The 27,687-nt window shown below is 49.4% G+C and overlaps 1 protein-coding gene across 3 annotated transcripts in view; it reads right to left on the bottom strand.

Annotated features, from left to right (window-relative positions):
- Positions 1-25,099, bottom strand: part of BICRA (BRD4 interacting chromatin remodeling complex associated protein) — a 72,286-nt gene extending 47,187 nt beyond the window's left edge. For all 3 annotated transcript variants that reach the window (XM_081030601.1, XM_081030603.1, XM_081030602.1), the window contains exon 1: positions 24,956-25,099. The gene's annotated coding sequence lies outside the window, so the exon portion shown is untranslated. The remainder of the gene's footprint in view (positions 1-24,955) is intronic.
- Positions 25,100-27,687: the final 2,588 nt, after the last annotated feature.

Genomic DNA, 27,687 nt, shown 5'->3' with positions numbered 1-27,687 from the left:
CTATCCTGGGTCTCCCCCCACTAACCGATCAACTTCCCAAGGGCAGAGATTTTTGTCTTGTTCATGCCATATTCCCCCTCCTGACACACAATAGACAGTAAATAATTGTTGAATAAGTGAACAAAAGGATACATGTCACTTCCATTTGGGGATGTGAATTACAAAGACCCTCAATAAGTGTCTAATAAAGAAAAGGAGAAAGCCCAAGGGAAGATGGAATGAAATGGGCATCACGACCACCCTGTGAAGAAACCAAGGCACAGAGAGATGAAGGTGTTGGCCCCAGTTCACACAGCAGGTAAGGAGCAGAGCTGGCGTTCCACCAGATAGTCTGATATCATCAGCTACACTGCCCCAGGGAAGGGCATGGGCCATGGACCACCAGGAAACCTAGATTTTATCCCTTGAATAGAAGGAAAGAGGGACTAGAGGTCTCTGTATAGGAATATGACGAGGTAGAGACTGAGAACCATGAGACTCACAAACCAGGGCCAGAGAAAACTATCAGAAAAGGAGTGTTGGAGGACAAATTAAAGACAAGGTGGTCAAAAGCAGTGGTCCTGGCCCCCCATTTGGAAAGACAGATCTGAATTTCAAACGCACATCCCCCAGGAGAAGATGCTCAACGTCATTAGCCATCAGGAAAATGCAAATCAAAACCATAATGAGTACCACTTTACACCCACTAGGATGGTTACAATGAAAAAGAGAAATTGGAGTCCTCATGCATTTCTGGTGGGTAACGTCATGTTACCATCTGACCCAGCGTTTCCACTCAGGCATATATCCAAAAGAATCAAAAACATGCTCTAACAAATACCCGTATATGAATGTTCATAGCAGCATTATTGCCAACTGTCAAAAGGTGAAAACAACCCAAATGTCCAATAGCTGATGATTAGAGAAATAAAATGCGCTATATTCAGACAATGGAATATTATTCAGCCATAAAAAGGCATGAAGTTTTGAACCCTGCTACAACCTGGGTGACCCCTGAGAACATAATGCTGAGAGAAAGAAGCCAGACACAAAGGACCACATGTGGTATCATTCCATTTATATGAAATGTCCAGAGTAGGCAAATCCATAGAGATAAACATATAGCGGCTGCCAGGGGTTTGTGGTGGGGAAGGAGGGCTGGGAGAAATGATGAGACTGCTAATGGGTACGAGAGTTCTTTGTGGGGTGGTGACAATCATGTGGAACCAAACTGTGGTGATGGTCGCACAACCCTGTGAATATACTAAAAACCACCGACATGAAGAGGGCAAATTTTACAGTATGTGAATTACATCAATACAAAAAGGTAATAAAGGGCAGCCAGATGGCTCAGTTGGTTAGAGCACGAGCTCTCAACAAGGTTGCCAGTTCAATTCCCGCATGGGATGGTGGGCTGTGCCCCCTGCAACTAAAGATTGAAAAAAACACGGCAACTGGACTTGGAGCTGAGCTGCGCCCTCCACAACTAGATTGAAGGACAACTACTTGGAGCTGATGGGCCCTGGAGAAACACACTGCCCTCCAATACTCCCTAATAAAATTAAAAAAAAAAAAAAAAACTAATAAAAAAGTACATCTGTAGATGATACCAAACAGCTGTAACTTTTTATTAGGTTTGATAATGTCATTGTCATTATACTCACATAAGAAAATGCTTATTTTTGTTTTTTAAATACATACTTAAGTACCGTGTTTCCCCGAAAATAAGACCCAGCCAGACAATCACCTCTAATACACCTTTTGGAGCAAAAATTAATGTAAGATCGGGTCTTATATAATATAAGACTGGGTCTCATATAATATAAGACCGGGTCTCATATAAGACCGGGTCTTACATTAATTTTTGCTCCAAAAGATGCATTAGAGCTGATTGTCTGGCTGGGTCTTATTTTCGGGGAAACACGGTATGCAGAATTAAAATGACAGGAGATCTGGGATTTGCTTTAAAATATTTCAATGACAACAAAAAAGAGATCAGTAAGATCAGTAAGATCAGTAAGCTCACAAATGTGGCTAAGTCTTCGTCTATGTGGAATCTGGGGATGACAGGGGTCATTTGGCTATTCTACTTTTGTGTACATTTGGGAATTTTCATAATTTTTTTTTTTTTACACACACCCCCTTTGTCCCAGCATTTCCATCTCTGGGATTTTAAGTTGCAGCTCTACTCACATTCATGCAAATCAGCAGTTGTACATGGTTACTCATTGTACCTCGTTTGTAATAGCCTGGAGCTAACCTAAGTGTCCAGCAAAAGGGGACGGGTTCAATAAGTCAGGGCCCTCCAATGGAATACTATGCAGCTGTGAAAGACACTGAACTTGATAAGTTAGAACCTCCTGGATATATTATTAAAAGGAAAAGAAAGGCAAAGGGCAGAATGGTGTGTTAAACTATCCTGTCATTAGTGCCTTATAAACTGTGTGTGTGTGTGTGTGAGAGAGAGAGAGAGAGAGAGAGAGAGAGAGAGAGAGAGAGAGAGAGAGAGAGAGAGATGCTTACATAGGCACAGAACACCTCTTTGGAAAGAGGCTCCAAAACTAACCATTTAATCTCTAGGAAGAGTAGGTGGGTTTGGATGGCTGGGAGTCAGGAGACAGAGGGAGATTTTTCACTAGAAATTTTGGGCACGTGTTCTCTATTCCAAAAAATAAAAAATAAAATACAGAAAAATGTTAAAGCCTCAAAGAAAAGCTGTTTCCTAAGCAAGGCCCTGTCCCCACACATCTCCTCTGGGGCTGGGTTAGAAGGATCAGGTTGTCCCTTCTGCTCCCTTCCCAGGCCCTGCAGGGAGAACAGAAGTGCCCAGTGGGCCTGCCCAGGGTTCCCTGGAAATGATTTCCAGACTCTTCCTCCTTGGCTGAGGCTGGGGGAGGGGGAGAGACAACACAGTAAGAACTGGAAGGAGGAAGAGAAAGGAGAAAAGAAAGAGGAGGAGGAGGAGGAGGAGGAAAGGAGGAGGCGTAAGTCCCTGCAGGAAGAAAGGAAAATGGGCCTGGGCATGGAGTGGCAGAAAATGCCATCTTGGCTTAAGAAATGGCCAAATAGCTTTATTCATCATTGACAAAAAGTGTAAAGAACCCAAATGTCCATCAACTGAAGAATGGATGAACAAAATGTGATGTACACATACAAAGGAATATTATTCAGCCAATAAAAGGAATGAAGCTCTGATTCATGCTACAAAGTGGATAAAGCTTGAAAACATTATATTAAGTGAAAGAAGCCAGGCACAAAAGACCACACATCATGTGAGTCCATTTATATAAAATGTACAGAATAGGCAAATCCACAGATAAAGAAGGTATATTAATAGTTGCCAAGGGCTGGGGGGAAAATAGGTACAGGGTTTCTTTTGGGGTGATGAAAATGTTCTAGAATTAGATTGAAGTGATGGTTGCACAATCTTGTGAATATATTAAAAACCACTGAATTGTATACTTTAAAAGGGAAAAATTTATGGTATGTAAATTATCTTAATTTTTAAAAAGAAAATGAAAACAGAAGAAAAATAAAAGGAATAAAGTAGTGATAGATGCTACCACGTCGAAAAACCTTGAAAACGCGATACTGAGTGAAAGGAGCCAGACACAAAAGCTGTCTTTTATATGAAATGTCCAGAACAGTCAACTCCACCAAAGACAGGAAAGCAGATCAGTGGTTGCCAGGGGCTGGAGGGAGGGTGTGTGAGTGTGACTGCTTAGCGGGTATGGGGTTTCCATTTGTAATGATGAAAATGTTCTGGAACTAGATAGAGGTGATGGTTGCACAACTCTCTTGAATCTACTAAAACCCATTGAATCGTATACTTTAAATGGGTGAATTTGATGATAAGTGAATTGTATCTCAAAGCTGTTTAAAATTTTAAGTGGAAAAAAAAGGAAAAAAACTGGTCATGCAGCCCACCCCAGCACCCCCACCCTGACTCTTAACCCAGCTTCACTTCCCAGGCTGCACATTCTCACAGCATCTCCCCTCAGCACGGCCCCTATGCCCCAAACACACAGAGGCCTGACCAAGACTAGCAAAACCAGGGTCCCCGTCTCCAGTCGTGGTCGTATACTTCCTGCGTCCCCTACACGTACTTCCGGGTGGGTCCCCAGGTCATCCCAGGTTGCCTCCCTTCTGTACCCACTACTGCCCAGCGGCAAGGGTGCCATGAGGGTGGGCACGAGGCTTTGGCCTCACATTCCATCTACCATTCACCTTCCCCAAAATAGGCAAGACACAGAAACCACAAAGGAATGTGAAATGTGCCGGGTCTATCGAATTTCCTAAGTGTGTGCAGTGCTGATTTCAGAAGCATCAATACTCTAAGACTTCAAACAAAACAAAGCAAAACAAAACATAGAAATCTTTGGGCAGGGGGGAAACAAAGAGGGTCAAAGGGGTCAAATATATGGTGATGGAAGGAGACTAGACTTCTGGTGGTGAGCACATAATGGAGTATACAGATGTCGCAAAAGTCGTACATCTGAAATTTATATAATGTTATTAACCAATGTTACCCACCCAATAAATTTTAAAAAACACAGAAACTTTTATACTTCAATACAAATTAAAAAAGAAAACCAGACCTGAGGGACTTGAGGGAAAAGACCGGAGGGGACCGCCCCATGCCTTGTGGTGCCTCAGAAGGTTCAGTTGATTAACAGGTGACATTTAGGACCCGTATGAAGCAGAAAGGAGGGAAAACCCACATTGCTTTAAGCAAATTTTTGGTAAAAATAATATGTTCTCGCTTCAAGCAACCAAGCTACTGATTCCATAGAATTCCTGGGAATGGCTTTCCAGGCTCTAGTTTCTCTCTCTCCTACCTGACCCCCACCTTGCCCACCAATAAAACATCCTGTCCTTGATCTGAGGAAGCCATTTTCCCCGCTGGGGAGGGGGGAAAAAAATCAAACCGAAAACCTTTAATTCATTCACTCAACATATTTAGTGTGTACCTACTCTGCCCCAGGCCTTGGGACACCCCTCATGGAGCTAAATTCTCATAGAAGGAGCATACCATGACTGGTAAACAAATTAACCTAATGGATAGTTCTAAGTGGCAAGGAGATCATAATGCAGGGTAAGGAATGATGGGAAAGGGAAGGTTTCAATTTTAAAATAGGGTAGTCAATAGAGGTGATATTGAAGCAGAGACCGAGATGAAACGAGGAGAGAGACAAGCAAATATGTGGGGGTAAAGCATCCCATGGTGTAGGAATAGTAAGTGCAAAGGCCCTGAGGCAGGAATGTGTCTGGTTAGGCCCAAGAACTAGATTGTCGTGAGGTGGGTGGAGAGCATGGGGAATGATGTCAGAGGGGTAGCTGTGGAGGGCATGGGAGTCAAGCAGATTTTGTTCTAAGTGTTCTAACCTTCCATGCCTCAATCATGCTTCTGAAAATGGGTTTGGACACATGAAAAACTGAGGTGGTACTGTCAGGAGTCCAGAAGTTGTCCATTACAGTTCAAATTTTCTCACATTTCCATTGTCATTTTCAGTGTTTTGCCCTTCAAATTGTGGGTTGCAATATTTGAACAGGAATGAAATCAATGTCGTGAGTCTCAAGATCACTTAAACAAATGAAGCAAACAGAGGAGAATAAAAATTTAACAACAACAACAACAAAAAAGAGCATAAAATAATTAAAGCGCGTTGCTCAATGGCTCAAAGGTGGTCAAGCTAAGTGTTCCACAAAATTTTTGTTTCAGATGTGTGCATGTGTCTGTCCATCCTGGACCATGGTGTAAAATACTCGTGTATGTCTTATCGGGGATTGCAAGTCAAAAGTCAAGAAAACAGCTAACCCAGATGCCCCCTCTTCCCAGAACCAAGTCCTTCCCACCCACTCCACCCACCATGTCAGACCTAAAAATACACAACCACTGTGCCAGAAACTGTTGTGTATGGCTCCCAAATTTTCTTTTCCTCCTAGGCACACTGCTGGACTATATTTCCCAGCATCCCTTGTAGCCGGGTGTAGCCACATGACCGAATGTAGGTGGAACTCACACTCACTTTCCAGGCCTGGCACACAAAACATTCCTCCGCTCTTCCACTTCTACAGCAGATTCAGGACTCAGGGGAGGGCAGAGCCACAAGAGGGAAGGAGTCTGGTTTCCTCAGTGAGTTCACATGAGGCCGCCCAATCAGGAACACCCTCACTGGTCTATGACATGTGCAAGAATAACTCTTTTATCGTGGTAAGCCAATGACAATAAAGGGCTTATTTGTTACAGTGGCCAGTATGACCCATGCTAACTCACACACTCACCAAATGAAGGCTGGTCAACTCAGTAGCCTGATGAAAGAAGAACCTTTTGCAGAAGTTTCGGAAAGAGAAGAGAGGGTAGGAACTGAGTCTCTGTATGCCTCAGGGTACAAGAGGTGTGCCCAACTCAGAAGCGCCTACCGCAAAGCATCAGGGCCACGTCCAAGACTAGAGGTTTAGTGTCCACAAAATGTTCTAAGCCATATCAAGTTTGTGTTTTGAAAAGAAACTTAAGCTCCATAATCAGGGCCAACCTGCACTCCAGCCCAACACTACATCAATGACAAGAGCCCCCATTTATAAATCACCGTCACTATAAACAAGGTACTGGGCTTTCATGACAACCCTGCCGAGTAGGTACCTTTATCCCCACCTGACAGATGGGGAAAGCTGAAATCTACACCTAAGCTGACAACAGGAACTGTGGTTCACCACAGGCGTGCCAGGTGTTTAAGTGCTTAATTCACACATCATCCCCGAAGGTGGGAACCTAGAAGAAAAGCTCAATGAGGGCAAGGGCATTGCCTACCTCATCTACCACAGTGCCTGGCACGTGATAGGAATGTAGGAAATATGTGCTGAATAAATGAACAGCAGCTCTTCCCCCCTCCCTTTTATTTTAGTAAATTTTACAGGGGAATATTGGGGGACAGTGTGTTTCTCCAGGGCCCATCAGCTTCAAGTTGTTGCCCTTCAATCTAGTTGTGGAGGGCGCAGCTCAGCTCCAAGCCCAGTTGCTGTTTTCAATCTTTAGTTCCAGGGGGCGCAGCCCACCATCCCATGTGGGAATTGAACCAGCAACCTTGTTGTTGAGAGCTCGCACTCTAACCAACTGAGCCATCCGGCCACCCTCTTTTCCCTTTTTCACAGATGAGGCAATGAGGCTTAAGAGAGGGCATGTCACTGACTCAAGGTCACCCAGCAAATGAGTGAGGAAACCAGGTTTCAAGACAAGATCGGACCCTCAAGCACCAGCCTGCCTACTCTGCCAGTCTGTTCCGAGTGTCCCTCACACCCCCCCAGGGCGTGATCACACCAGCTTTTACAACTTGGGGCCTTTTTTCTATTCTTCCTAACTTACTCTCCATTCCACCCCCAATACACTTTCTTTTGGCTCATTCGCATTCTTCTGTTTCTTATTTACTAGTCACCCATTCAGCAATTAAGGACTGAGACATGTGGCTCTGTTCTAGAAGCTGTGGGGACGGCTGTGAACAAAACAAAGATCCCTGTTCACTTTGAGCTTGTATTTTTGAGGAAGGTAAGGCTGGCTACAAAATAGAATAACAATATATTATACTAAGTATTTACAAATATTTAGTTTACATGTATTTGATTTATATCTATTGAATAAAATTTTAATATGCATTATAAATTATATTTATAAAAATGTTGAAACAGGAATGCCATTCTATGTATAAAATTTATAAATATTAAAAATATTTACAATATTTACATATTATAAAATGTTGATATATATATATATAAAATCAATGTAAATGGTATGTCAGAAGATGTTAAATGCTATGAAGGCAAAGCATGAAAGAGAAAGGGATGGGGTCTGCAATTTTAAACAGAGTGATATCGGGCAGGCCTGGTTGAAGAGGGGAGGGAGGGAGGTCGGGAGGGTGTCATGGGGCAGAGAAACAGCTAGTGCAAAGGCCCGCAGTGCGTGTCTGCCTGAGTTGAGGAAGGAGGCCAATGTGGCTGAAGTAGAGTGAATGAGGGGGAGAGTAGTTAGTGGGAGATGAGGACAGCTAGAAAGTCAGGGTCCAGATTGTGAGTTAAAAAGAACAGTGAGCTGGCTCAGGCGGTTGGAGCTCCGTGTTCCTAACGCCGAAGGCTGCCGGTTCGATTCCCACATGGGCCAGTGGGCTCTCAACCACAGGGTTGCCAGTTCGATTCCTCGACTCCCACAAGGGATGGTGGGCTGTGCCCCCTGCAACTAAGATTGAACACGGCACCTTGAGCTGAGCTGCCACTGAGCTCCCAGATGGCTCAGTTGGCTGGAGCGCGTCCTCTCAATCACACAGTTGCCAGTTCAACTCCTGCAAGGCATGGTGGGCAGCGCCCCCTGCAACTAGCAATGGCAACGGGACCTGGAGCTGAGCTGCACCCTCCACAACTGAGACTGACAGGACAACAACTTGACTTGGAAAAAGTCCTGGAAGTACACACTGTTCCCCAATAAAAAAAGTCCTGTTCCCCTTCCCCCCAACCAAAATAAAAAAATAAATATCAACAGCTCAAAGGTATTATAGAAATAACCCAACTGTCCATCAGCTGATGAATGGGTAAACAAAATGTGGTCCACCCATACAATAGAGTATCATGCCGCCTTAGACAGGAATGAAATTCTGACACACATTACAGTACTGATGAACCTTGAAAAACATTATGTTCAGTGAGAGAATCCAGACACAAAAGAACAAATGTTGTATGACTCTGCTTATACGAGGTACCTACAATAGGCAAATTCATAGAAACAGAAAGTAGATTTTTTTTAAAAAAAAGTCGATTAGAGGCTACCATGGGTTGGCAGTAGAGAGAGGGGACTTATTATTTAATACTGAGTTTCTGCTTGGAGTTTTGAAAAGCTTCTGGCCATGGACAGAGGTGATGGTTACACAACATGTGCATGTACTTAGTGCCACTGAATTGTCCACTGAAACATGGTGAGAACGGTCAATTTTATGTTATGCATATTTTACCGCAATTTAAAAAACTCAGCTAACATTTATGTCGTGTGTGATGTGTCAGGCACGGTTCTCCAAGCTTTCCCTACATGAATTCATTTGCTCCTTCACTGGCGCTACGGAGGAGGTGCCTTCTAAACCCGCGCTGCCCAACAGAAACATGCTGTGAGCCCCGTAGGTTAAGTCTTCTAGTGGAGACAATAGGTGGCATTACATATAGATTAACTTTGATAACATATTTTATGGAACCTGGTATACACAAACCATCATTTCAACATGCAATCAATATAAAAATATTATTGAGATTAATTTATTTTCCTTCCCCCTTCATTCTAAGTCTTTGAGACCCAGTGTGTGGTGTACACTCACGTGCTCAAGGGCCACATGTGGCCAGCAGCTACCGCACTGGACAGCGGAGTTCTGGGCCACTGTAAGGACTCTGTGCTCTGAGGGACAGGGGCTGTGGGAGAGCTCTGGGCAGAGGAGGGAGGCGAGCGGACTCCAATGACAGCAGGGTCCCTCTGGCTACGTGAGGGGAACAAGCTGTGTACCAGGAGGAGGAGACTGCAGGGGTGCAGATGGGAGGGTGACAAGGTTGGCCCAGGGTGGGGGCTGTGCAGGTGGGGACACGAGGCCAGGTTCTGGAGACCAGGCAGAGCTGATAGGTGCACGGGAGAGAAAAAGAGGCATCCAGCAGAAGAACGTGAATCTACTGGAACTACTGAACTGCACGCTTCAAAGGGGTTAGGAGGGCTAATTTTATGTTACGTGTTGTTTACCACAACGAGAACAATTTTAAGTTACATTAAGAGAGAAAGAGAGAGGAGTCAAGGATGATGTCAAAGTATCTCTCCAGCCCTGGTCCTAGAAGGATGGAGCTGCCGTTAACAGAGATAGTGACACACTGGGGAGGAACAGACTTGTCTTTACTTTGGTTTGGCTTTGGGGAAGCTCTGTGTTGGACACGTGAAGTTTGGGGTGCCTGACAACCCAGTGGAGCGTTCGGCAAAGTGATCCAGGCTGGAGACAACATGCCAGTAACCAGGGGGGAAAGTGCGTAAAATCTCCAAGCCCATTCAACCTTAATTCCTCTACCTGACCATTTACAGGGCCTGGCCTCCCTCTCAGTTCCCATGACACTGCGCCTGGCCCATCACCACATCCCCCCTTCTTCCCTCATCACCAGCTATGGCCCAGCGCAGACTCCAGGTTCCAGCTTTGGAGAACAGCTTTCCAGAGGCCTCACTGCCCACTGCTACCGCCCACCCTCCTCCCTGGCCTCCAAGCCCATCAAGGCTTGACGCCTCTGCTCATTTGGAACCGTCTAGCAGGGAGGGAGTGAAGAATCTGAGTAGTACACACAATCCAAGAGAGTGCTAGAGTGCCAAGAGGTGTGCAATATGCAACCTGGGGTGTGGGGAAGGGGGACACAGAACTCATATGTGTGTGGGTCCCCGATCCTTCATTCAAATCCCTTAAGCTGAGATGGGCTGAAATACAGATTTTTTTCTAGACTTTGCAAGGTGATGGAGTGTCTACTCCACGTGTCTACTACAGAACACCCACGCAGGCTCCGAGGTGGCACCCGGTAATCAAACGCTAGTATTTCTGCAGCCAAACATATGAATATTTACTTGGAGCGTGATAAAGAGAGACTATAAATAACCTGGCTTCAGGTCAGGTCTTGTTGCCCAAGTCACTGCGGGTACCATTACTGATGTTGGTGGTGTTATTTTGATAGTGTGTCTCGCTGGCTGTTCTAAGAGGGGAAGAGTTTTTGTGCGTGAAGGCGTGGAAGGAGGATGTCCATGAGCTCTGATCAGACAAACGCAGCTTCAGATCCCAGCTCTGCACTGTTCTGACCCTGAGCTATTGATTTCATTTCTCTGGGGTGTCAGTTCTGGGCATAAGGAAGTATCTGGCTGTTGCCTATCCGCCTGAAATGAATAATAATGACGATACAACAAGAGCAACCATAGGAATAGCAGCTAACCTTTATTGAGCCTTACTATATAGTTCAGGAGACTAGTAAGCTCCATGCTGCCATCATGTCATTGGCTGAAGCCTTATCACACCCCTGGGAGGCAGCTTCTGCTGCTACTTGTCCTCTTTTACCAGCGGCCTGGAGTAGCTTGCCTGGGAAGGAGCGAGCTGGGGCTCCAGGCCCAAGTTTATCTGACACAGGTCCAAAACTTGGGTCAAGCCTGCCCCTAGGTCAGGTGGACCCATACCTGACACTGACCCTCCCACACACACGGTGATAATTTAGTCAAACAACAACCCGTGAGCTGTCTTCCTTCTTGTGGAAATCACCCCAAACATGCCCCAGAGGAAGGCAGTTATTTTACTCCACTGTACCGACCTGTCCCACACTGGTGGCCTCTGGACCAATACAGTCTACCCACCGGCTCTCTCTCACGCCACCCGGGATGTACCAAGCCTCCTTCCACCACCAAGAATATCCTCCCGCCTCTCCTTTTTCAGTTCCTCTGAAACCTTCGCTTTCCTTTGAGCTCAGAGGCAGTTCGTGAGGCTGCGCTGGGCCTCGAAGATGGAGTTTTTTTAAGCAGCGGGGCCTGGGATGATTCTTTCCCGTGTCCCCAGGGTCCGGCACAGGCCTGGCACAGAGCAGTCACTCACTAGACCCTGGCTGCTGTTTGCAAGGGGTGAGAATGGCTAAGTCTTTGTGGAATGCAATTTGGCAGGGCCTACCCACATCTAAATGCATGCTGCCCTTTGCCTTAGCAAGTCCTCTTCCAGGAATCTGGCTGGTAGAAACACTCTTGCACAAGCGACTGAAGGTGTGGATACAAGAATGTCAGGTCGGGTCACTCCCTGGCTTAAAAGCCCCTTGTGGCTCCCATCTCACTGAGACTCGAAGCCCAAGTTTTAGTCCAAGACACAGAATGGAAACTCTAGAGCAACAAAGAGGTAGTATGAATCAGCTAACAGTGGAGATAAGAGGGAACACGAAATTACTCAATTCATCTAAAGGAGGCAGGAAACGAGAAAAAAGGAACAAAGAACATAGGCGATACACAGCAAACAAATGGCAAGATGGAAGATTGAATTTCAGCCGCATCAATACCGACCTTGGACAGAAAATGGTCTAAACCTGTCTGTCCATCGAGCTGGCCCCAACTGAGATGTGCTGTGAGTGTAAAATACACACCAGATTTCGAAAACTTGACGTAGGAAGAAACAAAGCACAGACTATACATTAAGCGTTGGCGAGGGTGTAAAGAAATGGGAACCCTTGTGCACGGCTGGTGGGAATGTGAAATCGTACAACACTGGGAAAAACAGAGGTTCTTCAAACAGTTAAACACAGAATTACCATATGACCCAGCAATTCCACACTTAGGTTACATCCATAAGAACTGAAAGCAGGGATTCAGGCAGATCCGTGTGGGCCAGTGTTCACAGCAGCACTAGTCACCACAGCCAACAGGTGGAAACAACCCAAGTGTCCGTCACTGGATGAATGGAGAAACAAACTGTGGTCTATACAGACAACGGAGTGTTATTCGGCTGTGAAAAGGAACGAAGCACGGCTCCACGCTCCAACACGGACGAGCCTTGAAGACATTATGCTCAGTGAAATAAGCCAGACACAGAAGGATGAATGCTGTATGATTCCACTTTTATGAGGTACCTAGAGTAGGCAAATTCATAGAATCAGAAAGCAGAATAGAGCTTAGAGGCAGGGGAGGGAGAGAGTGTATATAGAGGGTGGTTTCTGTTTGGAATCACAAAGAAGTTCTGGAAATGGATAGTGGTGCTGATTACACAACGTTGCAGATATACTTGTCACTGAATTATACACTTAAAAACGGTTAAACTGGTAAATTTTATGTTATGTGTATTTAACCACAATAAAAAGACTAAAATATCTCATGAATGATTTTGATATTGCTCACAGGTCAAAATAACAGTGTTTTGGATATATTAGATTACATAAAATAGATTCGCATTAATTTTCCCTGTTTCTACTGTGGCTACTAGAAAATGTAACATAATATATAAATGGTTTGCATTTATTTCTATCAGACAGCCCCGATCTTAAAAATCTAATCGTCAGATGGAAATTGTCAGACTACATATGCTGTCTGCAAGAGACACTTTAAATATAAAGACACATACCGGCTCACAGCAAAAATCGGAACTAAACTAAAAACAAAACGGAAAAAACCCCACTCCTAAGGCCGAGGTTAAATAAATTATGGACTACTCCTAAACTGCTAAAAGAATGGGTGGGGTTCTAGATTGATGACATGGAAACAATTCTAAGACATTTGTTCAAGTTAAAAAGAAAGGGGTAGAAGAATCCATACAGTATATATGATCAAAGGAAAAAATGTATGCATAGAAAAGGAGGGCTGAAAGAATATACCCCAATCTCCCCACTGAGTTCCTCTCTCCAGAGGAAGGGGAGACACTGAAGACTTTCACAGTGTATATGGCTTTTTCCCCGTGTGTAACAATTACTACAAACCTACCCTCAAATTGGCAAACCCAAAAGCTAAGCGGTAAGGAATTTTATTTTAGCCTGAACATCCCATGTCTGTTAGATTTCCAGAACGCTTGAAGCAAGTCTGAGAAACCATGGGGAAACCACCCTACTCTCTAGCACATTTGCAACTCAAATGTGTGGTCCCGACTGGGAGCAGCAGTGGCCTCACCTGCACAAATGCAGAGCCTCAGACTTACTGAATCAGAACCCGCATTTTTAACAGGTTCCCCAAGGAATCCCTGGGCACATTCAAGTTTGAGAAACCGTTGATCTACAGGCAAGTCCAACGCGTCTGCACCAGTAGGAGACTAAAGGCTGGTCAATGAGAATAACAGCCACAACCGTGAGAGTAATCAACGAGCATTTACAAGGTGACCACACATTAGCTCAATGAAACGCCAAGACAATCCCACCGGTAGATAGTTTAGATCTATGACCCATATCTGCCATCCCAGCCTCCAAAAATCTCTAAAATCCATCTTTTTTTTTTCCTTTCCTGACTTACTGGGGGCAAACCTGGCCTGTAATGACTATCAACAGCCACAGATCTACCAGCAGCAGAAATATTATTGGCTGCAGGAATCTTAGTCTATTTGGCGATGGGAAGAGGCCCGCCTTGCTGGGGTGTTCCCCGCCATCCAGTGTGTGCTCCGGTCCGAAATATTCTAAATTTTCAAACACCTACGATGCCAGTGAGTGCCGTAAATGCAGCACATCTGTAGACATGTGATGCCATCTGTTTAACCTCCTAGAGGAAGACATGAGACCCCTCTAACTGATGAGGAAACTGAGGCTGAGAGGGGCGGGGGCCCGTGCTCCAAGTCCCACAGCTTGCCCCAAACCAGAAGTGCCTTCACAATCTGACTCCTCCACCGCTTGCACGTCTCACTGACTCATACCAGCTTGTCACCCACCTGGGCTTGCTCACAAACTCACAAACATATCCGCTGTCTGGAGGAAGCTGGGGCAGCCACGGTTATGGTAATGAAGACAACCAGGGAGAGTAAAAAGGGAGAGGAGGAAGGGACAACACCTCGCAGAGCCCCAAGCAGGATGGGGGGGGGGGGCCAAGGTGGCGGGTAGGGGATGAGGGCAGCTTCCTAAACTGGGAGTGTTTTCATTTGGACCCCAGTACCAAGGAAGCATCGAGGCTTTAAGGCTAAAAGCCTGGGCTCTGGGGCCAGACCACCATTTAGCAGCTATGTGACGCTGGGCAAGTCATTTCAGTACTCTGTGCCTCCCTTTTATCATGTGTAAAATAGCTCACTACACCTACCTCCTAGGGTCCTTCTGTGAGTAAGAGTCAGTGCCTGTGAGGGCCTAGGCCAGTGGCCGGGGCAGTGTTGGCTATTGTTCTGGTCACAATCCGGGTAAAGCTCTTAACCAAATCCACAACAACCCTGAAATCCTTCACCAAATTTTGGGAGAACCAAGTGTGCATTTCTTTGGGGCAAAGGTCTGTGGCCTCTGAGCAGATCTCCAAAAGGACCCGAGACCTCTTTCCCCAAAATTAAGAACCATCATGCTCTTCAGACCTCAGCCCCCGAGAAAGAGTGTGGGCCAGGTGGGCCAGGAATGCCAAAGCTCCTCCTCTGCCACCAGCTGGCAATACTGTGACACCCCACATGCCCCCGCAGGCCTCCCCTTCCTCATCTCCAAGCAGGTCCATGCTGGTCTCCAGAACTCCTTCCCAACTGCACAAACGCCTTTCTTCTGCCTTCACACCCTTCTCCTCTTTGCCTCCTGACCTGTGAGTAAAGCCCCACTCTTGGGGCTAACCTGGTACCTCCCCCTCCTACCTCTTCTAGAACTTCCCTTCGCTCCTTTCTTTTTCTCTCCCGAACCTCTAAGCCTACTTAGATCCTAAAACACCAATCTCTGTTCTCCTCTCCTCCCAACCTATGTAAAGGTCACCCGGCCCCTCATTTGTGCAATAAACACCGATGATGGGCTTATTCCAAGTCAGGTCCTAGGGATGAATCCTAACACAGGAATCAACTGAGTAACGTGAAGGAAGTAGCACAGCTTCAGCCAGGAAGGCTTCCCTGAGGAGGGGGTATATAAGCAGAGGCCTGCACCACAGGGAGGAGGTGGGGGAGATCACTGTAGGCAGAGGGCACAGCAAGTACAAAGGTGAGGAGGGAGGAGCAAGCTTGGTGCTGTGAAGAAGGCAAGGTGAAAAGTAGGAGGTGAGGTCAAGGAGATAAGCCCAGGCCAGATTGGAGGGGCTCTGTCAGGGCAGGTGACGGTTAGACTTGTACCTGAGAGAACCAGGGAGCCTTGGAGGGTAGCAAGACACATATTTTTCAATCTGTCTTCCCTCCTTCCTGCCTTCCATCCATCCGTCCGTCCATGAAACCATTCTTCCGCTTCTCGTGGCTCTTCACCATATTCCCGTCTGGCTCCCGCCCCTACCTACCCATTAAACCCAGGACATCTCTGCTGCCGGAACAGCTGCCGCCAACCCAAGAAGTGCGACCTCAAGTCCATATAAGCTAGGACCTTTCTAGAAACTCCCCCACTTTGTTCCCGAGATGCTGACCATGTTCCTGACCTTCCTCCCCCATTTCCTCTGTTTCAGCCAAAGAAGCTTCTGCCCTACATGTGGGCAACCACCCAAGTTGGTTCTCAACCCTCTCCTGTCCTCTCCCTGGGAAATCGCTCCATCCCTGGGGCTTCAGTCATCACTTGGTGTCGCCGACTGTCACTTGTGACCCCTACAGTTCATTCATTCATTCTCCATTTCTCTCCTCTCTGCATCCTTCCACCAGCCAAGAGGGTGTTAGAGCTCCACTCCCCGGGCTTTGTGTTCCCCAAAGCACAGGCACCTCTACCACTTCTCAAGAAAGGCAGCTACAACCACCCACTTGCTCAGGCCAGTGACCTTGAATCATCCTGGAGTTCTCTTTCTCTTACCTCCCATCAACAAAACCACAGCACCCCAGACCCCAGGAGGGCCCCAATGTCCCGGGCCCTCCTTCCCCCATGAAGCTTCAACTGGCCTTTGTACAAAGAATCTCAAGCTTCTCTCTACTGGGAATGGCCTGGAGCCCAAAGCCTGTCCCGAGAAGCCCCCTCCTCCAGGAAGCTTGCCCTGATGCCCCAACATACCCCAGAAGTCTTGTCTCCTCCCAGCCTCCACCAGCCTCCACCAGCCCAGCAGACTAAGATACTGATCTCCCCTCGCAGGAGGATGGGTGTGTTCTTGGCTTACCTCCCTCCCCTGTCCCTGAGGGCAGAGCTCTGACGACAGGCGCACAGGAGGCCTGCTATGTGGGTCTGAATTTAATCAGTAGGATGTATCTGTATTTAAATCCCCCGCTCTGCTAGTAGCTAGCTGTGTGACGTTGGACAAGTCACTTTGCCTCTCACTGCCTCTAAAACAGAGAGATGGTGGCAACCTGGGGATCTGGCCCTGGGAAGAATTTTAAGCAAACCATAATGACCCTGCCCCATGGAGCAACACAGCTGGGTGAAGCAACAGACAAGACAGACAACTAGCAACATGGAACCTAAAAGCCAGGAGATGGCCAATATAGACCCAGAGGGAGAAATAAAGCAGGATCCCCTAAAGTCAAAATCCACCACACAAAGCAAACAATTCGTCGGGTCACAGGAGAATAAGGAGATACACCTTAAAAATGTGAGGAGGTTACCTGGAGAGGCAAGCGAAGGGAACAGGAATAAAAGGGAATTTTATACACACATAAATATATACAAGTATATAAGTGAACATTCTGTATCTTGACCACGGTATCGGTTACAGAGATGGTCATGTTTGTCTAGATTCATGGAGATAAACGCTTAAACTCTGCACATTTTACTGTGTGTAAATTGTACTTCCATGAGAGGATGGGGGGGAATCCATATAAAACTTTCTGTGAAAGGGGGAGTGTATACACAAAAGTGGGAAGTCATTGGCACAATCTGGGGATAGAAGTTAAGGCCTTTGTGGCAAGAGCTTGCTAAGCCGAAGGGAGCCTGGCATGAGTGGGTAAAGAGCTAAGAGCTCTTCCAGGAGGTCCCCCCTCACCTAGCCTGCAGGGCTCAGTGTTTGAGGATGGGTGAGGTGCCGTGAAGAGCAGGAGGCAGGTGACGGTCTAGCAAACTATCACAAACGCCCCGTGAGGCAGGAGCCGTGGGCCTCCGCCTGACAGCACTGCACAGTGGACAACAGGTAATACCCACCCCCTGGTAAGGGGGCTCTGGGGAGATTCTACTTGCAGATGTCCTGGGGGAATGGGCCACTCTTTGCCTCCAAGCTGCGGAGATCACCAAGAGGCTGCCTCCAGGGCCCCGGGGGTAATTAACAAGGGTCCCACAGCCACAGACATTCCACCCTCCCAAGGTGCCAGCCTGGGACACTGGGGACTTTGGAGGCTGGGAGGAGGGTCACCTACAAGTCAGCAGCCCCTTCCAGTCCCTCCAAGCTCGAGAAGCACTTTGCAGGGGAACTACTAAAGGATGGCGTGAGCCAGAGGAGTGGATGAAGGCAGCCAAGCCTGTCTGGGGGTTCCAGGAGCATCAACCCTTCCTCTGATCCTCTTAATCCCAGAAAGAGCATTTGGTGACTTCCTCCTCGGAGTATACACAGAAGTAGTAACAACAGGGACAATATCTTCGCTGTTGGCTACCTTCTGCTGAGGGCATACTCTGAGCCAGGCACTTGTGAAACACTTTTCCACACAGGACCTTATTTAATTGGTGCAAAGGCTCTCGAAAGAAACATCTATTATCACTCCTGTACTTCTGGTTCTCTAAGGATGAGAGAAGGGAAGTAACTTGCCCCCCAAGTCACAAGGTTAGAAGGAGCAGAAAGAGGACTTGGACCCAGGCATTTGGCTGACCCAGTTATCCCTTACTTCCACAGTCATCACGCCCATCCCCCTGCCCCCAGCTCCAGCTCAACCTCTCCAACTCGCCCTTTGGGGCAGGGGGGATTTCTGCATAGAACATCAGAACTCCGCCTACGCTGACCACATTCAGGTGTGACTCCCCAAACCCGTGTAATCAGCAACAGCCCCCAGGCGGTGAGGCCTGTGGTGGCCAAGACAGTGACCTCACCGAGGTCCCAACGAAGGGAACACAGAGATAGGAAAACCTGGCCAAAGTCCACTCCCGGCTGCCTCAGTTTCCCTAATCTGTGAAATGGGCTTACTGTCTCCTCCTTTACTGAACAGGACAGATCCTGGAGGTGGTAAAACAGATTCTGGACCCCAGAAGTAATAATGTCCTTGTAAGACTAAAAATACAGTTGAAATGATAAGATGTCTGGAATTTGCTTAAAAGTATTTCAGCAAAAAAAAAAAAAAAAAAAGGTGCTGGGTCGGGGGTTTGGGTGTGGCATAATGGACCAGAAAATTACTGAAGTTGGCAATAGGCATGTGGAGGTTGATTATGCTATTCTCTCAACTCTTGGTGGTTGCTTTAAAAATTCCATGATAAAAAGTTAAAATCATAACAATTTTATACATATTAATAATGAATACATAATGAATAAGCAAAGTGAATGTTTGTCGTATACCCACCCCTTCAAGCCAGGCCCTGTCTTAAAAAACCTTTCCGCATATTCACTCATTTAAGCCTCATAATGACCCCAAGAGGTTAAGTTCTTTTACAGAGAAGGAAACTGAGACCCAAACGGTATTTGATTGCCTGGGTCCTTGCCCTCCATTTAAAATGTCAACATTGATTGCCTAGGGTTTGAGAGAAGGCAGTAAGGACTTGGCTATCTGATCTCATGGGAGACTTGCTAATTCTCTTAATCATCATCATCATCATCATCACAGCCACTAACATTTTTCGAGTACCTGCTATATGCCAGGCATTGAACATCTGCGAGCACACCTGAGGTGGGTCTCCTGTCATTCTCATTCTTACAGATGAGGAAACTGAGGCACAGAGCAGAGAAGCCCTGTCTGTTTCCAGGGTCACACCGCCATGCCTGATGCCAGAGCAGGCTGCTATGTGCCTTCCTGTTTAGAATGCCGACACTGTTCCTATGTGCCTTTCAGGAAGACAATGGGGACCTTTCAGAGTGGAGAAGTCAGCCTGGGTCCCATGGGAGAACAGTAATCACAGTGTAGATTTAAACAGCGACACCAGTTGCTGGTTCCTGAAAGCCCACCGCATGCCTCGCTTGGAAGAGCACTGCCTCATTAGGCCCTCCCAGCAGACCCTATGAGGGAGCCAGCATGGGCCCATTTTACAGACAAGAAAACTGAGACCCAGAAAAGGGATCACTTGCTCAGGGTCGTGCTGCAATTAAGTAGAAGAGCCAGCATTCCCTCCATGCCTGCCATTTTAGGGGGTTCACAGTCCCAGGAAAAAAGAACTACAAAGAATGACAGAGAACACCACCATAGACTGGCAGGCTACGGGTATTAGTTAATCCTCACAACAACCTTTCAAAAGTAGGTACTGAAATGAACCCATTTAGTAGAGGGGAAAATGGAGGCCCAGGGCGAGCAAGCGTTTTGCCTGCAGCCATTCAGCCAGCAAGTGGCAGAGCCCGGATTCAAACCAACAGACAGCTGGCTTCCTGAGCTCCACTCCTGACCTCCACGATGCAGGCAAGAACACAATCCAGGCCACGGGCAGGAGGAAGAGGCAAGGAGGTCACAGGAGGCAAAGACCCCGGAGCAGACAGGTAGGAGGAACTGAACAAGAAGGGAGATGATTTCTTTCAAGATGCAACTGCAAAGGAACCTCCTCAGAGTGACCAAATGAGAAAGCACGGGCTCTGGATCCCGCAACCCCACTTCCGGTTTATCTCACGCATACCCATTCCCCAATAAGACATGTGGACGTGTGCCTTCCAGCCCTGTGCGCAGACACTTTTGGGAACATCTCCACTCTGCGTATGCCAACAAGGATTCACCCACACTGTAGAATACCATGCAGCCAAGAAAATGACAGAGGAAACACTCCATGTACTGTGCAGTAGGGCCTTCCAGGAAGACGTAGTGAAAAAAGGCATGTGCAGAACAATGGGAAGAGCAGGCTACCCTCTGTGCACAATAAATACTTCGAATGCTGTAAATGCAGATATAAATGTGTGTGTACAGAACATCAGGATTGAGGAGTTGCCTCTGGAAAGGCTAGATGGGGGCCCACCAATGCCACAGAGGGTGGAGAGGGAGACTTACTATTCTGAATTTGTCCCATGTACACATATCACTTAGAAAGAGAAAGAAAGAGGGGGGGGGGCGGGGGGCGTCCTCCTTAGAGCCTTCAGACCACCCAGACAGAGTTCATCAAATCCCACAGCAGCTAGTCCAGCCTTGAAAACAACACTTACCTCTAACCTCCTCCTGGACTGGGTCCCAATTTCATAACTGAGCCCCAGGGCCCTGACACACAGTAGGCCCTCACTGGGAACAATTAAAGAAACAAAGGCACTCTCTCCTGCTTCTCCTGCCAACACATTCCCCTGCCACCCTAAATACACAAACTCTACACAAAACTAATTGTCACCAAACTAGAAATGTCTCAGAAAACATTCTCTCTCTCCCATCTGGGGGAACTTGCATGTCACCGAGACACAAAGGCTTCAGTCAATGGGGACGGAACTCTAATGGTGATACTCCAGGCTGGGGAGAATTCTAGAGAAGGAATGAGGAGGGATTCCTTAGGGACAATTCAACGAAACATTTCCCGTGTGTCTCTAGTGTGCCGCACCCTACACTGGGGAGCCAACTTTCAAGCAGGCCCTCTGCCCTCAAAGAGAGGGGACAAACTCAGATATAAACAGTAAATAAGTGGAGAGCAACGCATTCTGATGGTGGCAGCAGTTATGTAGTTCAGGTATCCTACTGTTGCTACTAAGAGTGAGGGTGCTTGGTGGGGGCAAGACCCAAAAGAGAGCAGGGCAAGATAACCATGCCCCGACCCCATTCCTTCAGGGGCGGGAGAGGGAAAAAGGCAGCCCCTCAGTTGCTTTCCAAGCCCAGGCCGGCTGGAAAGGAATGCCATGTTTTCCTGTTTCCAATTAACTTCCCCCACCAGCAGCCCTCTGCATTCTTGAGACCAGGAGTCAAGACAGCCACAGGGGAGAGCTGGGATGGCTGGCGGGAAGTCAGCTGGTGGCAGGACCCGGGGACCCCTCCCACCAGGCCCCAGGGCTTGGCACTGACCCCTTGGCCCTGCCACAGACTCAAGGAGGGGAGAAGAAGAAGACCCCACATCCTGAGGGAAGGCTGAGGAAGGTCCCAGAGGCCTCTGGGAAGGAAGTCAGCAGGGAGGGCGGTGGTGCACAGGCCTGTCCCTCTTGGGCCTTATTCATGCTCCCCCCACTTAAAAAAAAAAAAAAAAAAAAAGAGTTCCTACTTCAGGAAACATTCAGCCTAGAGAGACTTACAGCCTCCCCCTCCTCTTGCCCACCCAGGAATTATTATTACTTATGCCTATCATCTCACGAAGGAAGATATTTGCACATTAAGGAAAGGACAGCAGTTGGGGGCAGGGGCTCCCTCAAAAACGTTGTCTCCCCAGCTCTGCTGACAAGTATGGAGCCCCTCTCCCATCTACCCCCAGCCATAGCACAGGCTTCCCCCTAGACTCAGTTTCTTCATCTGTAAAATTGCAAGACCACCTGCGTCACCTCCCTCACTGAGTGAGCTGGGCCCTCCCCAGCAATTCTGCCTCAGCCCAACCCCCAAAGGTTTACTCAGCACCAGTGAGGGCTGAAGGAGTAGGGTCCCAGGTCAGAGAGCAGGAAGGGCAAGTGTCAACAAAGTGGAATTATGTATAGCCAGCCCTCTCCCACCGCAGGGAAATCTCCCAGGGTAGACGCCTTTTTGCTATCACCCTAAAATGCCCAGCACCTGATAGTCCTCCCCACCCTATAAGACACGCCACATCCCGTCTGCTGAATAACAAAGAAAAAAAAAACATGCTTGGATAATACTTTCACCCACCTCAAGGTCAGCTAAGGGAACTGTGATTATCCGCATTTACAGATGAGGAAACCGAGGACGAGGAAGTTAAATAAGCTGCCTAAAGTCACAGACTAGAACCGGGAGTCTGACACCCAGGCCAAGCAGAGAAATGGGCAAGAAACTTCTCTGCCAGGCGCATCAGGGTCCCACAGAGGGTCACAGGAGGGGAGTACAAGGAAGGTCCCCAATAGCTCAACTTCCCTTCCCACAGGGCCTGAGCAAGCCAAGGCAAATCCCAGCTCAGGTGGACAAGAAAGATGACAGTGGGGCCAGCTCCCAGGTGCCTCCTAGCCAGGTTGGAGACCCCCATCCCCTGACTCACACACTTCCAACTTTCAGCTCTGGCAGGCAAAAAGCTTTGCTTCAGCCACAGGTGAAATGATCCTGCCCTTAGCCCAGCTTCCAGGTGCTCCTTACTTTCCCCAGCTTCCAGGTGTAGGGAAGGGAGGGGAGGCAGGGGCGGGCCAGGGTGGGGGGTAGTGGTGTTCTGACAGCTCTGTCCAGGTTTAACTATATTTGAGACCCAGGTCAACCAAAATCAAAGGGACCAAGTGCCAAAGAGAGACACAGGAGAACCTAGGTAACAGTTTTGAGCTGAGTTGAAGAAAACTTAGAGGGTTACAAATTGGGGCTGTGTGACCCTGGGCAAGCCATTTAACGTCTCTGAGCCTCCATTAGCCTGTCTGTAAAATGGGACTAATAATAGTCCCAACTTCTTACTCCAGTTGTGGCCAGTGTGTAATGCACTTAGTATCAGCCAATCCATAAGGCTCCCGGGGTAGGGAGATGTTATTTCCGGCTCCTAGGAGTGGGGGAGCTCTGCAGGAGGGTGGGGGAGGTCCACAGACCCTGAAGTCCCACCTGACATCAGCACAAGAGGATATTTCCTGAGCTGTCACCTGCCGGGTTCTCCCACCTCCCGAGGTCAGAGTTGAGTCAGCACCCATCCTTACCCCCCATCCCAGGTGAAAGCACCCAGAACTTATCATAAATCTCAGGCCTTGGCGTTTTGGGTGTTTCTACAAATTGTTTCCCTGGACAAGCGCCCTGGAAAAGGAGGTGTGAAGGAAGTGCAGACGCTCAGTACCTCCTTGTTAGATTATTGGAGGGCTGTGTGACAAAAGGGGCTGACTGCCCCGACTGGAGGCTGAATAAAGACTGCAGCCCCCCACCCCCGTCTGGGAATGCCGTAGGGCTGGGACCTGTCACCCCGGCCTCCCCGGGAGAGCTGACAAGGCGGCCTCTGACCCCACCTCCCGGGAAGTTCAGCTGCTCAGAACCACAAAGCAAAACAAAGGGGCGCGGAGAGGAAGGAGCCACCACGGTGCCTTCCAATCACCGCTGGCGCCCTCGCCCCAACCAGAGCCCTCCCACGGCTCCTCGCCCGCTTCTCCTCTGGCCGCGGACCAAGGCCTGGGCAGCCTCTGGTCCCTTGTCTCCTCGCGGCCGCCTGTGACAGCAGCCGGGGAGGCAGCCCAAGGGGCAACCAGGGATGGGAAAACCAGATGGCTCCATTCCTCCTCCCTCCTCCTCCATCCCTCCCTCCGGGTGCCCGGGGCCTGGCCGCCCTCCGCCGGGGCCCGACTCGCCCGGGCTCACCCCAGGGAAAGGGTTGCCTTTGTCTAAAGGTCACCACCCGAGCGCGGTGCCCGGGCTGGGCCTGGTGCCTCCCATTCCCATGCCGAGGGGGTGGAGATGGGGGGGCCGCCCCAAACCCCGGGAGGTGACAGGGGTAAGGCTCACCTCCATCCTCAACCTCCCCCCCCCGTAACGGACCCCCTCCGGGACCAGCCAGCACACGGAGGAGGGGGTCAACTCCTTTCACTGCCAGGGGGTCGGGGACCAAGTCAACTCTTTTCATTGTTTAGGGGCGGTGGGGAGGGGGAGACCGGGTGGCCTCCTTCCGCATCCATCCCTCCCCAGCTTGCCAGAGGCCCCGTTTCTCCCCGGCATCCCCAAGAGGCATTTGGGGAGGGGGCGCAGGGGACGAGCGAGAGGGGGAGATGAAGGCTCCTCGCCTCCGGCCGGGAAATCACCATCCGCTGCCCCACTGCCCTCTTCTTCCCCGAAAGGCGGGGAGCAGGGCGACGGGCGGGGGTCCAGGGGCCGGGGGAGGGGGGTCTCCCCGCCCCTCCCCCAGTGGAACGTTAGGTCTCGTTTTTCCGCCGCTCCATTGTATCCCCGGCAGCCGGCGGGAGGGCCGGGGAAGCACCGGGAGCTGGGTTTGGTCAGGGGAGCCGGGGGTGGGGGGGTCCCCGTAGGATCGGGGCGGCGGTGATGGTGGGAGAGACGCGGGGGGTGGGGGAGCTGCCGGGGGCGGTGGGCGCCGAGCAAAAAAAGAGGTAGCGGGCGCTGCGCCCCGGTTGGGGGGCTGAGTGTGTGAGTGTCGGGGGGGTGGGTTCGGCCCCGGCTCCGGCTCCCCCCACACACACCCTCGCCGCCAACCCCCACTCCCCCCTCGCTTTTGCGCCCTGTCACAGCCCCGACTCGCAGGTAGAGAGAGTTAAGAGATTTAAAGAGAAATTGCTACATTGTGAGAAACTCACCCTGATGTTTGAGCAGCCGTCGGCGCGGGGTCTCCGAGACGGCCCCGCACGGGCTGCACAGGGAGGACCCAGAAGGGGCCGACCGGCCGGGCCGGTCAGCGCACTGCCTGATCGCATGGCGGCCGCCCGGCAGCCTCCGCCGGGCTCCCGCCGCCGCCCCGTGCGGCCCGGGCGCCCCGGCCCTACGCCCGCTCCGGGAAGGACCCCTCGGGTTTGCAAAAAAAATTTTTTTTAATTAAATGCAAAAGAAAAAAAAAAAAAACCTTTGCAGGTTTTGTGTTCCGCCCCCCCTTCTCCTCCTCCTCTTCCTCCTCCTCCCTCCGCCCTTGCCGGGGGAGGGGCTTGGGGAGCCACGCCCCGTGCTGGGCAAACCAGCCCCGGCTCCCGGCGCAGAGTGGCGGGCAGGTCAGCGAATAGGAGGCTGCGGACAGCCGGGGAGGGGACCCTCCGTTCCAGCACCGCCCCCTCCCCAGCCCCAGTCGCGGGGGTTTTGGGGGTGCGCCTTGCCAGGCTCCGGTGGAGTCCTGCGATTGCCTCGAACGACGCTCCGGGTTGGGGGGGAAGGCTAAAAGGAATTCCCGCTCCCAGACTGCTGGCCAGGCTGGGGAAGGGTCGTCGTGCGCTTTGGACGTGCCCCGGATTCGGGGGACGGTTGCCCAGCGGGAGGACGCGATGGTTCGAAAAGGTAGCGGGAGATGAGGCTGGAGAAAGAGGGGAGGCCCGCAGGTGAAACCGTGAAGGAGCCGGGAGTCGGAACCAAAAGGGTGGAAGGCGGTGGTGCTTTGGGGCGACCGGCCGGACTCCCCGGGCTGGCTTGATCACTCACCCCAGTCGGTCTTTGCCGAGCTGCGCCGGCCCTGCGGAGGGTGCCGGGGACGCGGGGTCCGTCCTGCCGCGGAGCCTCCTAGAGGCCTCTCCGGCGCCGCTGGTGGAGTCCCAGAAGTCCCGGGACGCCGCGGCGGTGCTGGGTCCGTTTCCGCCCCACCTGGCCGTGAAAGCCTCGCGGGCGGGACAGAGATTCACACGTTCATTCAGGAAACGCGTGGTGAGCGCCTACTGTGTGCCCTTGCCATGCTGAGGGCCCATCGGGGCCTCAGGACAGTCGAGGCCTGACCTGGGGCGCACAGGCCGGGGAACCCATATTCTGGTCTCTCAGTACCTTCTGTCTCCGCAGTGCTGAAAAAAGCTCCATGCGCACAGAAGCTGCCCAATAAATGTGTGTTGAATAAATGAGTGATTGAAACATCTGTATTTTTTAGCTTTAGCATTTATCCTAGTATTTTGGTGGTACTAATAGTATTTAAACATTTTTTTCCTTTTTTTAAATTTGTCAGATCACAGTGGTTAAGGGCTCTGACTCAAACCAGGGAGCCCGTTTCACATCCTGCCGCTGCCACTTCCTTACAGTGTGACCTTGGGCAAATTACTTCACCTCTCTGTGCTTCCATTTCCTCATCTCTAAATAATAGTCCTCACTTCGTTGGGTCGTTAGAAAGAAATGAACTATCATGGAGAGAGCAGCATCTGGCAGGAAGTGCCAGATAAGTTCTGGCTGTTATTATTGATTATTATATAAAAAGAAACTTTATCCGTTCCAGAAGTGAGCACATTAAGGGTTGCCCCAAACATAAGACAGTGGTAATTCTGTAACAGTGGTTATGCACTGATGGTATGTGACCTTTGGGGGAACAGCAATAGACACACTTAGACTTTTTGTGTAGCTTGCCCTTCCATTGGTTATGATTGAACTACACCTTGAGTATTCATTAACTAGTGCCAAGCAGTTTCCAATCCTCAATACTGCCCACCCAGAAGAGACCTCTGATAATCCCCCATCTGGAGACCTTTAGTTATTTCCATCTTACAATGTGCAAAACTAAATTGTCTCTGAGAGGGGAAGTGTTTTGTCCAAGGTCACCCAGCCAGGAAGTGGGACCGGATCTAAGCTGGGTGGCACTGTGTCTCTGTCATAGCTGCCAGCCCATGGGGGACACAGAACTTGAGGACTGGCTGGCTAAAAGTTGGCAAACCTGAAGCATTGGGGAGATGGTGACTGTCCAAGTTTATTCATTCGTACAGGAAAATATTGTTTGAGTATCTAGTGTGTGTCAAAGATGTAGTAGTGACCAAGAGCAGCCTGGTTCCTGTCCCCGCCCCCCTGTCCCCAACACATACACAATCTGTTAGGGGACGCCAACAATAAGCTAGTGAGCAAATAAGTCACTTAGCCTTGGTTTCTCCCCACATTCCACAGCAGGTGCCAGGTTTCTTGGTGGATTATGGTATCCCTTACCCCTAGCACTTTGTGCTCAAGAAAGGTCAGGTCCACTGAACAAAGAGGTAAACAATAGCCACCCTCCCACAAGCACAGCTGATCTCTCGGGGAGATTTATCTTGAGGCCATACCACTTAGAACGGGCTTGACTGGGTTTCAAGGAAGCCAATAAAATGGCCAGCTCCAAACCTTGGCTGGCAAAGCCCTGGGAGATTAAATATTCAAGGCCAGTGTAAGGTCAGTAGGGGCCCAAGCGGAGACTTGCTGTCCTTTTGAGGTCCCAGGTCCCACCCTCTTTCCTTTGAGAATCAGATGCAAGTTGTGAGTTAAGAACTGAGTTGGCAGTGACACTCACAGGTTAAGAACTTGCCGCAGGGCTGCCCAGCCAGGGTAGGGACTAATCAAGTACACCTAGGTGTTCTCACACCAACTTTGTATCTGAGTCACCAGATGAAGA

Source organism: Rhinolophus hipposideros (genome assembly GCF_964194185.1).
Source record: "Rhinolophus hipposideros genome assembly, chromosome: 21".
Classification (NCBI taxonomy): Eukaryota; Metazoa; Chordata; class Mammalia; order Chiroptera; family Rhinolophidae; genus Rhinolophus; species Rhinolophus hipposideros.
Note: the sequence above shows the minus strand (reverse complement) of the source record. Positions and strands in the feature narration are given on the sequence as shown.